General features: G+C 39.0%; 1 protein-coding gene across 1 annotated transcript in view; it reads left to right on the top strand.

Moving 5' to 3' along the window:
• Positions 1-14,110, top strand: part of CACNA1E (calcium voltage-gated channel subunit alpha1 E) — a 295,321-nt gene that overhangs the window by 81,026 nt on the left and 200,185 nt on the right. The gene's annotated exons all lie outside the window — the stretch shown is intronic.

Genomic DNA, 14,110 nt, shown 5'->3' with positions numbered 1-14,110 from the left:
AGTAGCCATTTTCACATAATGGAGGGAAATAAAAAAAATAGAATAACATATCTTCATTTGAGACATAAAATGAAATTCTGGTAAAGTTTTGTTCAAAGGCAATGCAAGATAAATAAAAACCACAATTCACCGTAAACTTTTCTTTTGAAGGGTAAGGTATCAAAATGAAACTTGGTGGATTTGTTTTAATACCAGACAGAAATTCTAAGTATAAACCTCAGCAGAGCCTCTGTGTTTACTTTTTTTAAGAGAAGCAATAAAAGGTAATCTCCTTAAAGAAACACCATGAAAAGTAAGCCTCTCAATATATCTATCTGACATTTAAAGTCAAGTGTTTCTAGCTGAGTCTTGTTAATGCAGAAATTTGGGAGAAATCAAAATACTTGACAAATATGTGTAACAAGAAAAATGATATCCAGTGTAACAGATATTCAGATATCTTCCAGATAAAGTCATACAGTTGGAAGGAGCCACTTTGGCCATTAAATCCAAAACATTGTTTGATGTTAGAATCCAAATTAAACACTTCCAACTTTTCACCCAAGCCTTTGGTGAAGGAGACTCTTCACTTGGTCATGCTCCTTGTCATATCGCAATTTCTTTGTTTGATTGTTATGAGCTGCCAGAGTCTCCGAGGCTCAGGTGGCATACAAATTTAATATATTAATGTTTCTCACACAGTCAGTTAATGTTTAGACTGGATTTGGAATTTTTGTCTACCTATCAAGGCCTTTCCAGGGACCTGGAATAGGCAGATGTCATTTCATAACAATAAAAACAACTTTAGAAGATCTAAGTTGTTTCAAGTAAATGTGCCTTTTGCAATTGACTGATGGTGATTTTGTCCATTTGAGTAGTCTTCAGGTGGTATTCCAAATGTTTTAGGATTACATCCAAGGCACCTATCATTATTGATATTTTCTTTCTTTCTTTCTTTCTTTCTTTCTTTCTTTCTTTCTTTCTTTCTTTCTTTCTTTCTTTCTTTCTTTCTTTTTTTGTCAGAGTGTTTCTACTTCTATTTGTAAGTCTTTGTATTTTGTGATTTTCTCTAGTTCTTTCTGTTCTATTTTGCTATCTCCAGGTACTGCAACATTCACTGTCCAGACTTTTTTATATATATTTCTTATCAACAGTTGTTAAGTCTGGCATGTGCTTGTCTGAATTCTGAGGTCACAGAGTACTTTAGTTTTCTTCATTTTTCTGAGGGGTCCTTGTTGCTCTCTGAGCTTACTGGTTTACTTGCAGTCATTTCATTACCCTAACTAGGTAACATCATCAGTGCTACCATAGTAAGGAGTGCTGTTTGCTGTCAGTTTATATTCTGGTGACTTGCTTGTCTGTGGGAGTGGGAATGGTCTTTGATAGAGGTTCTTTGGTTGGGCTGTTTATTGATGGCTCTTTGGCAGTTTCTTGATTGGGGTATTGTTTATTTGATTGCTGGTCTGAAGTTAACCTTGAAGTTAATCTATGCTGATCTGGTGCTGATTACTACTGGAGAGATGCTAAAGTCTTTTTGTTCTCTTTTGGAATGGTTGATTGTCTCTTTTATAGTCTATAGATGATTGTCTATAGATGTTGTTAATGTCTATGTGTCTATTGATGGCTGATTTGTCAGAGTGCCAGGCTTTTAGAAATTCCCTGGCATTTTTGGTTTTGGCCTGGTTTAGATTGTCACATTTTCCTAATTGAAACTATGTTTAAATCTGTCTATATGTTGTGAAATTAAAGAATTTTCATCATGCCTTCTGAATGCCAGTGTGTTGTTCATGGATCTGTTCTGCCAGTCTTCTGCCTGTTTGTCCTACATAGTGGTTGTTGCAGTTCTTACATTGTATGTTGTAGATGACTTCTGTTCAGTGGTGGGATTCAAATATTTTTTATTACCGGTTCTGTGGGCCTGGCTTGGTGGACGTGGCAGGGGAAGGACACTGTAAAATCTCCAGTCAGAGGTGGTATCTGCCGATTCTCCGAACTACTCAAAATTTCCACTACCGGTTCTCAAGAGCTGGTCAGAACCTACTGAATACCACCTCTGCTTCTGTTGTTTCTTCTGGGGCTGCTGGAACTTTTAGTTTGCTTAGGATGTTTTGAAGGGCTTTGGTTGGCTTCTTCATTTTCTATTTTGTGGCGCCCTCCAGTTCTTTGCAGACAAGTGATATTTCATGCACCATTCCAAAGCACCATTGTTGTTTGTAGTTAGCCTGTGCAATCTTCTTGCTACAGCTAACTAAGTGGTCCACTATTTTTTTCAACTTTCTTTTGCAGAGGCAGCATTTTCTGTCTGTTGATGTCATCTCAATGCTGACTTTGTAGTTTTGGTCTTGTGCGGACAGAATTAGCTCCCTATCTCTTTTTTCAACTTTCCTGCTCCTAGCCATTGCTTTGCAAACTAGATAACTTTTTAAAATATACCATGTAATACTTTTCCTTATTGTCTCTTTTTATTTTTAAGTCTTCATTTAGTTTTTTTGTGTGGGCCAGTCTGGTCTCTCTAATACTCAGTAAGGCTTCCTACAGGGGTGGGATTCTACCAGTTTGCACCTATTCGCTAGAACCGGTTGTTAACATTCTAAGCAGTTCGGAGAACCAGTTGTTAGAAGAAATTACAGGCCTAATCCTGTAAGCAAGGCAGGAAGGAAACATTCTGGTGTTGCTTACAGAAACTGCCTCTCCATTAACCCTTATTTCATTCTTGGCAGGACTAGACTTCCTGTCTCTGGAACTTCTCTGGAGTTTTTTTTCCCCCTCCTTTGCTGGTTACCTTTGCTTGTGTGGAGTGACCATTCAAAGTTACAATGGCACTGAAAAAAGTGACTTATGACCATTTTTCACGCTTACGACTGTTGCAGCATCCCCATAGTCATGCGAGGCCAGAGGAGGAGATGCATGCCTCGATGTGAGTGATATTGAGTTGGCCACACCCAGCCAATAACATGACCACCAAGCCATGTCCACCCAGTCACATGACCACCAAGCCACGCCCACCACCTAAACCACACCCACAGAACCGGTTGTTAAAAAATTTGAATCCCACCCCTGCCTTCCTGGTATACTAGCTTCAATGCATCTCCTCACTATCCTTCAGATATTTTTCCAATGCCCTTTTTCTTCTTGAACCATCTGCTGTACTTGCAACATTCCGCACCCATCCATTTTCCTTGGTAAGTTGAATCTGTCAATATCCCAGGGTACATGAAACATGATTTATTGTCATTATTTTTCTAGCCATCCTATCCAGGACTTTTACTTCTGCTCAAGTCCAGTTCACTATTCCAACTGCATATCTAAGTCTTGGAATTGCCTAGGTGTTAATTGCCTTGATGGTATTTCCTCTATTGAGTCTGGACTTCAGGATCTTCTTCAAACTCACAATATATTCACTTCTAACCTTCTAATATATTCAAGTTGGTCTTCCTTCTCTTGCAGTTTTCTGGAATCATCTTGTCAATTAGGACCCTCTGCTTTTGGAGTAGTTTTCTTTCAACTCAGGTGGAAATAGTTCATTTTCAAATAGTTGTTTGACTGTATCAGCTACCACAGCTGTTAGCAATTGGAAGGTTTTGCTAAGCAGGCAATTGACCTGTAATTGCCTGATACTGCCCCTTCTGTTGGATCTTTTATTATCAGCTAGCTTTTATCAGATATTAACCAACCTCAAATTTCATCTCCTTGTGGTATATATGTGGTATGTTATTAAACTGCTTGGCTATGAGTGGGTGTATGTTTCAACCAAAAACCAGGCAGCACTTCACATGGTACTGACTAATTTTTGATCTTGTCTTTTCCCCAACCATTTCTGCTGTTATTACAAGTTCTTTCATTTCAACTTCTTTTTTATTCTTATCCATCTCTATGCCAGGTCTTGGAGTTCATTGTATTTTCTTTGACTTGATTCTGTAATATATCAGAAGCTTCCAAAATTCCCAAATATTTGTAGCCTTCTTGTGCTACTGCCTTCATCAAATTTTCATTGTTAAGCTGTATTCAGTGGTGGGATTCAAATAATTTAACAACCGGATCTCTGCCCTAATGATTTCTTCCAACAACCAGTTCACCAAACTGCTCAGAAAGTTAACAACTGGCCCTCCCGAACTGGTGCGAATTAGCTGAATCCCACTACTGGCTGTATTCCATCATCTTTGGGAAGTTTTGTTACCTTTATAGTTATGGTTGTAGACTTGTCAAGCCCAAATATAGTTTTACTGAATTCTTTCATGCTTTTTAATAAGGAATCTAGTTCTAATTTTTGTTTTGTAAATAAAAAACTATGTGAATAAAATTTAACTCTATTGGTTTCAGCCCATTTCCCCAGCTTAGCAAATTAGTTTTGAGTCTTATATACACTTCTGTTTTGCTACCTTATCCAGCCTGTGTCCTCTTTATCCAGTAAACATGTATGTAAGAGAAAAAGATCCAAGACTGATGTTTATGGCACCTCCTTTCTTCCACTTTGATAAGGAACCACTGATGAGTCCACTTTGAATTCAATTTTTGAATAAACTATGTATCCATTATATGGATTAAGGAAATTTGTGATTTAGTGAAGAACTATAATTTATTGCCTGGTCAGAACTGGTCAGAATCTGCTGAATACCACCTCTGATTCTTTCCATTTTTGTTCATTCCCACAGCCTAGAAGGATATATAAATGTACCATTTGAACTCGTTGAATCTTGAGCCTGTTGCTATTCCTACTGGTAACCTCCATCACTACCCACACAGTGATCCCTGCTCTCCCTCACTCTCCAGCAGACGCCTGCCTGCTGCATCCAAGGCTATATCCCTGTTCCACATTTTGCAGAAGACATGGAATAAGCCCTTTTTTATGTGATTGCTGCATATCACATAGAGAAAGAGCATGAGAAAAGTCAGTGATCTCTGGGCTGTTGCTGTGTTCCATGCTTTCCAGAGGGAAATGGACTTAGGAGTTGGAGAAAGCTACTGGTGGAAAGATCTGTGCTTGGGCAGCAAAGAGAAGAGGCACAAGGAAGGAAAATGGGGACAGAACCTCTGCTTGCTTCCCCATCTTCAAATGGGCCCCTCATCAACAATAGCAGAAACTGCCATATCACATACATGTGTGGGCAGCAGCTTTGCACTGTGAAATCTGAGGCACAAGGGGACTATTATGGGGTAGCAGTTTCTCAAGCAACACACCTCTTTTCAGTTTTGAATGCAGAAGAAAAGCACACTGAAAGGGGTGGTGAGGAAAAAACTGCCCATAGACCACCTACAGAAGTACTGCATTTCTATTCCAGTTGTAGAATTGTGTCTAGATTGCACCTATTCATGTTTAATAGAAATCTACAACTCTTTTGTCCCATTTAATCAACAACTAAATAACTGCCACCCCTACCAATAAGGGATTGCTTAAAAGTGGAATTGCTTAAAAGTGGAATTGAAAATGGAAAACTGAATTTGAGTGTGGCTTCTTCACCCTCCCACAGAATCTAGCCCACACAGCCACTGAACATGGCTTCCATGGAGTTGTTGACAAGACTACAGCAACCAGTCTGACAAGAACCTCAGCCACAATCAACTTTTCTGGTTAACCTAATGATGGATAGGCCAACTATACTTTTCAATCCACCTCTTTCAGATTTGTCATAATAAACAGAAGACGGAGAGGGGGAACAAATCTGTTACCACAGCACATTTAGTTAATGTGAAACAGTTTCATCTTTCTTGGTATCCTAGGAAACAGAACTGTTGTTACTGAAGGGAACCAGGTTTTTTTTTTTTAAATCCAACTCTATACTGGAGAGAGGGAAATAATCATAATAAAAAATAAAGGTGGTTAATTGCCCAGCAAGGGAGACATTGCCAAGAGTAATACTGGCCTGTAATTAGGTGAATTAGTAGAACAATGACCCAATTTCCCTGGTTTCAGGGCGGTGGCATAAAACTTGAAAGGCTGATTCCTTAATTTAGGCGATGTAGCCTGTACGTGTTCTGTTTTTCTCTATTTGGAACCTCCTCCAATTTTTTTACAAGCTATTTTCAGATACCTAAACAGAATCAGTGCCCTGAGATGTTTTCAGTCAGTAGCAGTTGAGAAGGCAAATGATGAAGACCTGGAAATAGTCTCTGAGGACTCTAATCAACCCAGGTTCTTAGCCTATCCCATTGCACTCCAGGTTTATAAGCTATTTCACAGAATGTAGTACACTATGATGCATCTTCTAAATAGGATCACTTGTTGAAATATACAGTATGCTAGCTCTCCGTTCTCTTGGCATCAAGCATCAAGCATCTTTCAAGGTACATGAATCTAGCCAGACGTATTTCTGAGCCAGTACAAAGTGATTGGCAACGTTTTTACTTTAGGCCTCTAATTAGACTTCTTGGCCTAATTATCATGAGATTTAATGACTTGTTCTTCTTTTTCTTTCTATACTCAATCCTGTACCCAGGATTTACCAGATATTTGGGGGGGCATGTTAAGTCATCACCACCCACCACCTCTGATTTTTTTCTTTTCTTGTCTCCACTTGATCTCTGCTGGCCCTGAATAACACAGGATCCTTTCTTTGGGTGAAATGTTTCTTTGCTTCCTTCTTGTATCAGGTGCTGCCTACCCATTACTGAAGTTTTTATAAATGCAAATGTATGTATACAATTTTGGAAAGGGAAACATTGTCCCATTTTTCTTGCCTGATTCCTTCAAAAGAACATATTAGAAGCCATGCAGTGTGAAAAAAGATGATGCATTTATAATATAATAGAAAAAATAAAAGATCAACAAAGGATCAGATGTATCACCAATCTTTTTGCAAACATTGGTGGTCAGATCCTAGATGCAGAGGTGGTATTCAGCAGGTTCTGACCAGTTCTGGAGAGCCGGTAGTGGAAATTTTGAGTAGTTTGGAGAACCGGCAAATACCGCCTCTGACTGGCCCCACCCAAGTGGTGGTATTCTACTGGTTCAGCCTGGTTCAGGCGAATTGGTAGTAAAAAATGCTACTGTTCAGCCGAACCAGTAGTAAAAAAAACAGCTACCGGTTCCGCTGAACTGGTATTTCTTTTCTTTTCTTTTTTCCTCCTGATGACCAGCTGTTGCAATGATCAGCTATGCTGGGATCCCCTCTTGCTGTCTTACTGCTTCGCCCATGAGGCTTCCCTGAGGCCCGGGAGGCAAAAGAGGTATACAGGGGTGGGATGCTGCACACCTCCCCCATGCTCCATTTTTTGCCTCCTGGGCTTCAGGGATGCCTGCTGGGAGCAAAAACGGAGCATGGGGGGGGGTGCTGCAAAAAAAAAAAAAAGCCATGCCCACCTAGCTATTCCCACCTAGCCATGCCCACAGAACCGGTAGTAAAAATATTTGCATCCCACCCTTGCCCCACCCCCATCTATTATCTGCGTCCTGAGTCCCAGCTGATTGACTGGATCTTCTTTTGTTGCCCTGCAAAAGAGAACAGAGCTGGAAAGCAGGTTAGTGGGGGTGGGGAGAGAATGGGATTTTGCAGTAATCTTCTCCCTGGAGTGGAGAGGGAATGGAGATTTTACAGTATCCTTCCCCTGCCACGCCCACCAAGCCATGGCCACAGAACTGGTAGTAAAAAAAAAAATTGAATCCCACAATTCTTTTGAAGTGATGCTAATTTCAGCAGATATAGGTGCTATATAGGGTATTGCCCATTGGGTCTAGATTTTCTGAAGGAACCAACGTAGGTTTTGCTGGCCTTTATTGTAGTCTTGCTTCTCCATCTTTTTATTAAAACTTTGTGCTATTCATTTAGCACTTTATGACACTGATGGTTTAAAGGAGTGTGTGCCTCCTGTTTTGAAAAACATTGATCTTGATTGTCACTTGTTACCTGGGGAAAGAATCCTACCTTAACAAGACTGTCTCCACATTGGGCTGATTGTACCCTGTGGAAAAATTAAACTGATGCCAGAAACTAGCACTTCTCAACAGCCAACACCTCAATTAGTTTAGGAGCCCAGGATTTAATTATACAAAATGACAAATGGGCTGGCGCACCTAGTTGTGTTGAAGGAAAGACCTTTTATTGGCCTTGTGCAGAAGGAAAGAACTTTAATGGCCTTGGGCAGTATACGGTAATATACTGTACATTACCGTAAGTGAACTAAATATACCCACCATGCCCAAATTAACAAAATGAAAAGAGCTATATGATAAGGATATATACTACATGAAATTAATTCAGTTGTTGGGCTTAACATTACATCTGGACCATTGAACAACATTATGTCATCTTCTCATTTTTAGAGCAAAGAAGACTTAAAAAAAAATGTTAAGAAACATATCCTGGACCACTACTTGAAATCAGGAGAATGGCTTTCATTCCAGTTATTCAGGATTATCTGCTATGCCACAAGACTGATAAAGGCAAAGCTCTTCATACCTTGACAAATTTTATATTTTAAGAGTACAACTTAATATCACATTGAAATCCTAAAATACTGTATAATGTTTAACATGTGTTGGCATAATATGTTAACACGAAACCGGAATCAATCAATTGGGTTTGATCAAATACAGTACATTAAATAAATATATAGATCAAACATAGAACGGATACCAATTTTCATTTCAATTTTTAATATAATATAATAATAAAAAGCTGTATTGTTGAATTCTGGTAAGTCTATTGAACTTGTATGAGCTACTAAAGGGCCATGCTGCTTAATTAACCCACATTCCAGATGTGCAGATCACCGGATATACAGTATAATGAAGGCAAGTCAAACTGGAAAGATAATCTTGCAAAATATTTAAAACAACGTTTAAAAAATGAAACTGATTTGAAGTATTAATCCCTGTTTAGACCAGGCATTCCAATAAAACATCTTCCCCGCTGTTTTCAGATTTGAGTTTATTCCACAATATCAGCTTCTCATGTGATTTGGGATCAAATCATAACTGCTTACTATTAATGACAAAAGATGCCTGGTTGCTTTTCAAGCATGAAATGAAAATCCTGGTTTAATATTCTAACACCTGCCAAATGGTCCCAGAGAGAAAAATAATCATAATAAGTCTAATTCCAAAAAAAATTAAGGATGTTAAGGTAAAAGCCCAATGATATAGTTGAAAATTTGGTAGTTAAAGCCACCATCCTCATATGGAAAAAGGTATTCTAGAGAGGTTAGCCAGCCATTTTTTTTTTCTCATTCAGTTATTTATCTGAATTAAATCGAGAATTAACACACACACACACACACACACACACATATTCATCCCAATGTAATATGCATTTTAATAACATTAATAAGAGTTTTAACCATCATGTTATATACCTTGAAATTACATTGATGCAATTAGACATACTTAATTTGGCATAATGTGATACAGGTAGTCCTTGATTTATGACCACAACTGGAACCAGATTTCTGTAAGTCAAAGAACCCATGTGAGTGAATATGATTTTATGACATTTTTGTGGCAGTTATTAAGTGAATCACTTTGGTCATTAAGGAAACTCTGGGATCTTAAGTGTGAATGCATTCTCCTGAAGGGGATTTTTTTTGCTAGAAACCAGCAAAAAAAAAAAAAAAAAGGCAGGGATGGGATTCAAAATTTTTAACATGCAGTTCTGTGGGCGTGGTTTAGGTGGTGGGCGTGGCTTAATGGCTGGGCATGGTGAACTCAATATCACTCACATTGACGCACGCATCTCCTCGCCTGGCCTCTCATGACTGTGGGGATGCTGCAACAGTCGTAAGTGTGAAAAATGGTCATAAGTCATTTTTTTCCAGTGCCATTGTAACTTTGAATGGTTACTCCACACAAGCAAAGTACCAGCAAAGGAGGGGAAAAAACCTCCAGAGAAGTTTCAGAGACAGGAAGTCTCATCCTGCCAAGAATATAATAAGGGTTAACGGAGAGGCAGTTTCGGTAAGCAACACCAGAATGTTTCCTTCCTGCCTTCCTTACAGGATTAGGCCAGTAATTTCTTCTAACAACTGCTTCTCCAAACTGCTTAGAATGTTAACAACCTGTTCCAGTGAATAGGTGTGAACTGGTAGAATCCAACCCCTGAAAAAAGGTCACAAATTGCAATCATGTGACCCTAGGATGTTGCTACTGATTTTAAAGGCAAGGCACTCACTAGCTGCTCAAAATGTCTGTGTGTTAGGGATTAGCCCCATGATGTCGAACCTATGGCACGCATGCCGGAAGTGGCACACAGAGCCATTTCTGCCGGTACATGAGAGGTCGCGCATGCACATATGCCCCCCGCCAGACAGCTGATAGTCGGGTATCTGCTGCGCATGCGTGGGAGGAAGACATGCGTGTGGGAGACATGGGTGCATGCGCAGAGGGCGAGGTGGGGGGCACAGGTGCATGTGCAGAGGCATGAGGTGTGTGAGGGTCATGTGCATATGCACAGTGGTACATGGTGCACACGCAGGGGGTCATGTGCACATGTGCAGGGAGGTGAGGGGGTCACGCCCACATTGCATCATGGGTGCAGGCACGTGAGCGCACTTTTGGCAGATGATGTGGAAAAGGTTAGCCATCACTGGATTAGCCTCTTGTAATTTTGAACAGTCGTGAAAGCAACCAATTGCAAGTTGAGGACTAACTATAAATTTGAGGAGAGATATAAACCCAAGTATTTTATTGTATCTGTACAAACTGTAAATGGTCACCTCCCATAATCTATAGATAAAGCAGACCCCCCCAAAGGCAACAAATTATATAAATATAATATATTATAAATGATATTGGTGTGTGACTTCAACAAGTGTTTTCTGAACAATATTGAGGGAAGGGAGTTTATATGATTTTAGGGTTGGCTTCAGAGAATGTTAATACTAAAGTTATGGATTTCTCAAAGTCTTCAAAAAAGTTCTTTCAATCAGGGCCTAGCCTCATTTTGAGGAACCCTATTCAAAAGTATAACGTGGGCCTTCTTTGACAGATGTATTTTAAACCTACGGTTATAATTTGTATTTACTGTGTCATTCATATATTACTGTGTATATGTAAATTAGAGAAAACCCTACCTTTGAATCTGTCAAAGAGATGACTACTACACTAATTCAGAAATCTGTTCTGTATCAAAGAATAAGTACTCTGTAGAATCCTAAAGGTGCTTTTTTCAGAATGCAACTGGACTTTGTTTTTTCCGTGAAGATATTTCCTTTCCATCCAAGAACTTCAGTCAGAACTGAAGAAGCTTCTTGGATGAGAAGTGAAATGTCTTCAAAGAAAAAACAAAGTCCAGTTGCCTCTTGAAAAAGCACTTTTGGGACAACTATGACCTGGATGACTGAGCATCTCCATAGATTTTTACTCTGTGGTGGAATAGCATATAGTATTGCTGATTTGCCTGTGTTAGTTCAGAATATTGGCTGGAATGAAAGTGAATAACGTTGAGCAGTTCAAAGCTCATTCATCAAGATACCTTGGAATTGTTAAAGGATCTACATTAATCCACTTCTGCTTGGGGACTGAGTAAGAGTCAAGAAATTGCAGCTGAGGATAAGCAAAGAGGAAAATACTATTATCCATCCTTCCTCCTTTGAGCTTGCTGTAGTTGGGAATCCATTCTATACATAAGGGAAATATCTAAGTTATGGAGATTTGGCTGTCTCACAAAGAAGTGGTTTGTCATGACTCCTTCTTCCAAGGCATCAATAAGGTGTTGCCTTGTGGAAAAGGAGATATTTTGCAAGTAGACGTCTTTAATGGAACATATATGGCTGGTGAGCAAATAAGTTTGTGTCAACTTCAATTGGCTCAGAAGCTGGGACATTGGGAGCCCAAACATGTGGTATTCTGCATCAAATGTTAGTCATTTCTATGTGACTATTCTGACCCAGAAAGCTTGCAATATAGCTGAAGATCTTTAAGGGGTTCTGGTGCTACAGAAATGTTTTGCCAACTAAATTGTCAATTTGCCTACAAGAGCACAGATTTGGTTGCAAATCCATACAATCCGTCCACTGAACAGCCACTACAAGCTGCTTTGACTTTAGTGGGAAAAAATAAGGAAGAGCTTGCCTTAAAGTATTAAGGAATAAAATAGTTCTAAAATCCAATATAAAAGAATTCCAAGGTTCTGAATTAGAAATAGCTTAGTTATTGAAATTCATCTCATTCATCTCAATAAATATTATTTTAAATATTGATAAAAAGCATCTGTCAGTTTCTTAAAGAAAGAAAGAAATCTTGTTCGGAAAAATCATTTTGGATTGAGGCAGCTGCCAAAGAACTTAAACACCTACACACCATCTACAACTGTGAAGAGTAAAAAAAAAAAAGTCTTATTTTGATTCCTTATATGTTTTTATACCACTTGGGGAAATCCTGACACCTTCAATATTGGGGAGCATTGCCATTTCTCCCTTATCTCCAAATTCTTAGAATTATTGCAGAAAGCACACATTTTTACCAAATTTGATTTCAAATTTGTTTGCAATGGGTAAATTACTTGGAACCCTGACATTTAGATCCTTATAGATCAAAGACCTATAAATTACATCATAATGTAATTTGGCTGAAAGAAAGTCTTGTTGTTCTATAGTCCTTGATGTTGTTATGAGAAGTTGGAATATAGTTATACTATTCAGACAGATTCTTAGTCTTCGTGAGATTTATACATTGTGTTTTTCAAACCTGTCTGACAAATTTTTAATTGTTTATTTGGACTGATTGATCTTTGATCTATAAGGATCTAAATGTCAGGGTTCCAAGTAATTTACCCATTGCAAACAAATTTTTACAAAATTTACATCAGAGAGCTTTTGTGGTTCTTCAGTGACTTTTCCATTAAGCTAGAGAAACAAGCCTTTAATTTGCCTGCCTTAGATTATACCATTTCCTTAAAGGGAAATGCTTTCTGCCAATGCTGAGCTATTCTATCTTGGAAAATCCCAGCCTCCACACACATAGGTGCTCAGAGATATAATGTGATACCTTTAAAAAAAAATACATATGTTTATCTCCAATTCTGTGTACTCATCATGCTGATCATTTGTCATGTGAGATTGATGTTCCAGAGGTATTTCCTCCTACTCAAGTTGACTTTCACTTCTCAGCTCATTCTCTGTCCTCTAGTTCAGAGGTTCCCAACTCTTGGGCCATGGATTGATACTGGCCTGTGGCCTATGAGGAACCAAGCTGCACAGCTGGAGGTGAATGGTGAGAGGGTGAAACCAAAACCACTGTTTTTAAAGTGAAACAACAGTATAAAACACAAATTATATATGATGTAGTGGTTAAAGCATCATGCTAAAAACCAAGAGACCACAAGGTCTACTTCTGTTTTAGGCACAAAGCCAACTGGATAACTTTGGGCCAGTCAAAGTTTCTCTCAGACTTAATGAAGGAGGCAAAGGCACACCACTTCTGAAAAACCTTGCCTAGAAAACTGTAGGGGATTGTCCTCAGACACAACTGAATGGAGGAAAAGGGAGGAGAGGTGGGAAGCACTGAGCGAATGTGGACAAGATGGAACATATGCTCTGTGCTCCATTAGTGATGCTGTAGTCACATTGCTAAGATACAATCCATCTTTACTGATGATTAACTTTGCATATTGCCTCCAAAGGGATCTACATGCAGCTGAATTCCAAAAGATCCAATCAGTTTTCTCTCCACAATTTAAAAATGCCTAATATGACAGATGGAAACCATTATTAAACCATACTAAAACAAAGTTGGTGCTGTACATACACTATGCATCTTAAAAGACAATCCGTGATGTGTCTTTCATCACCTAACTCTCCTAGAATTTCAGGCCAATATGTAGCTGTATTTCCAACATATTTGGAGACTATCAGTTTGTATTATTGAAGGATAGGTACTCATTGACAGTATGGAACCTTTAGTACCTACTTTATAGCCCCAGATTGGCAGGTGTTCAGCATTTCAAACTTTGGAGCTTTTTTGGGGAGAGGGGATGTTCAAAGGATAGAAGTGATGTCTTAAAATTGTAGAGACTTACGATAGCAATAGCATCCCTTCAGCATGTTTTAATTTCCACAAAATTGGGCTGCTTTTTGGGAGGTTAAGAGCAGAAGTGGTATTCAGCAGATTCTGATCAGTTCTGGAGAATCGGTAGCGGAAATTTTGAGTAGTTCGGAGAACAGGCAGGGGGAGCTCTCACCTCACAACCAGAAGGCTGTGAGT

Source organism: Notechis scutatus, chromosome 3, assembly GCF_049901735.1.
Source record: "Notechis scutatus isolate UNSWTSFEM ecotype Mainland chromosome 3, rNotScu1.2, whole genome shotgun sequence".
Lineage (NCBI taxonomy): Eukaryota > Metazoa > Chordata > Lepidosauria > Squamata > Elapidae > Notechis > Notechis scutatus.
Note: the sequence above shows the minus strand (reverse complement) of the source record. Positions and strands in the feature narration are given on the sequence as shown.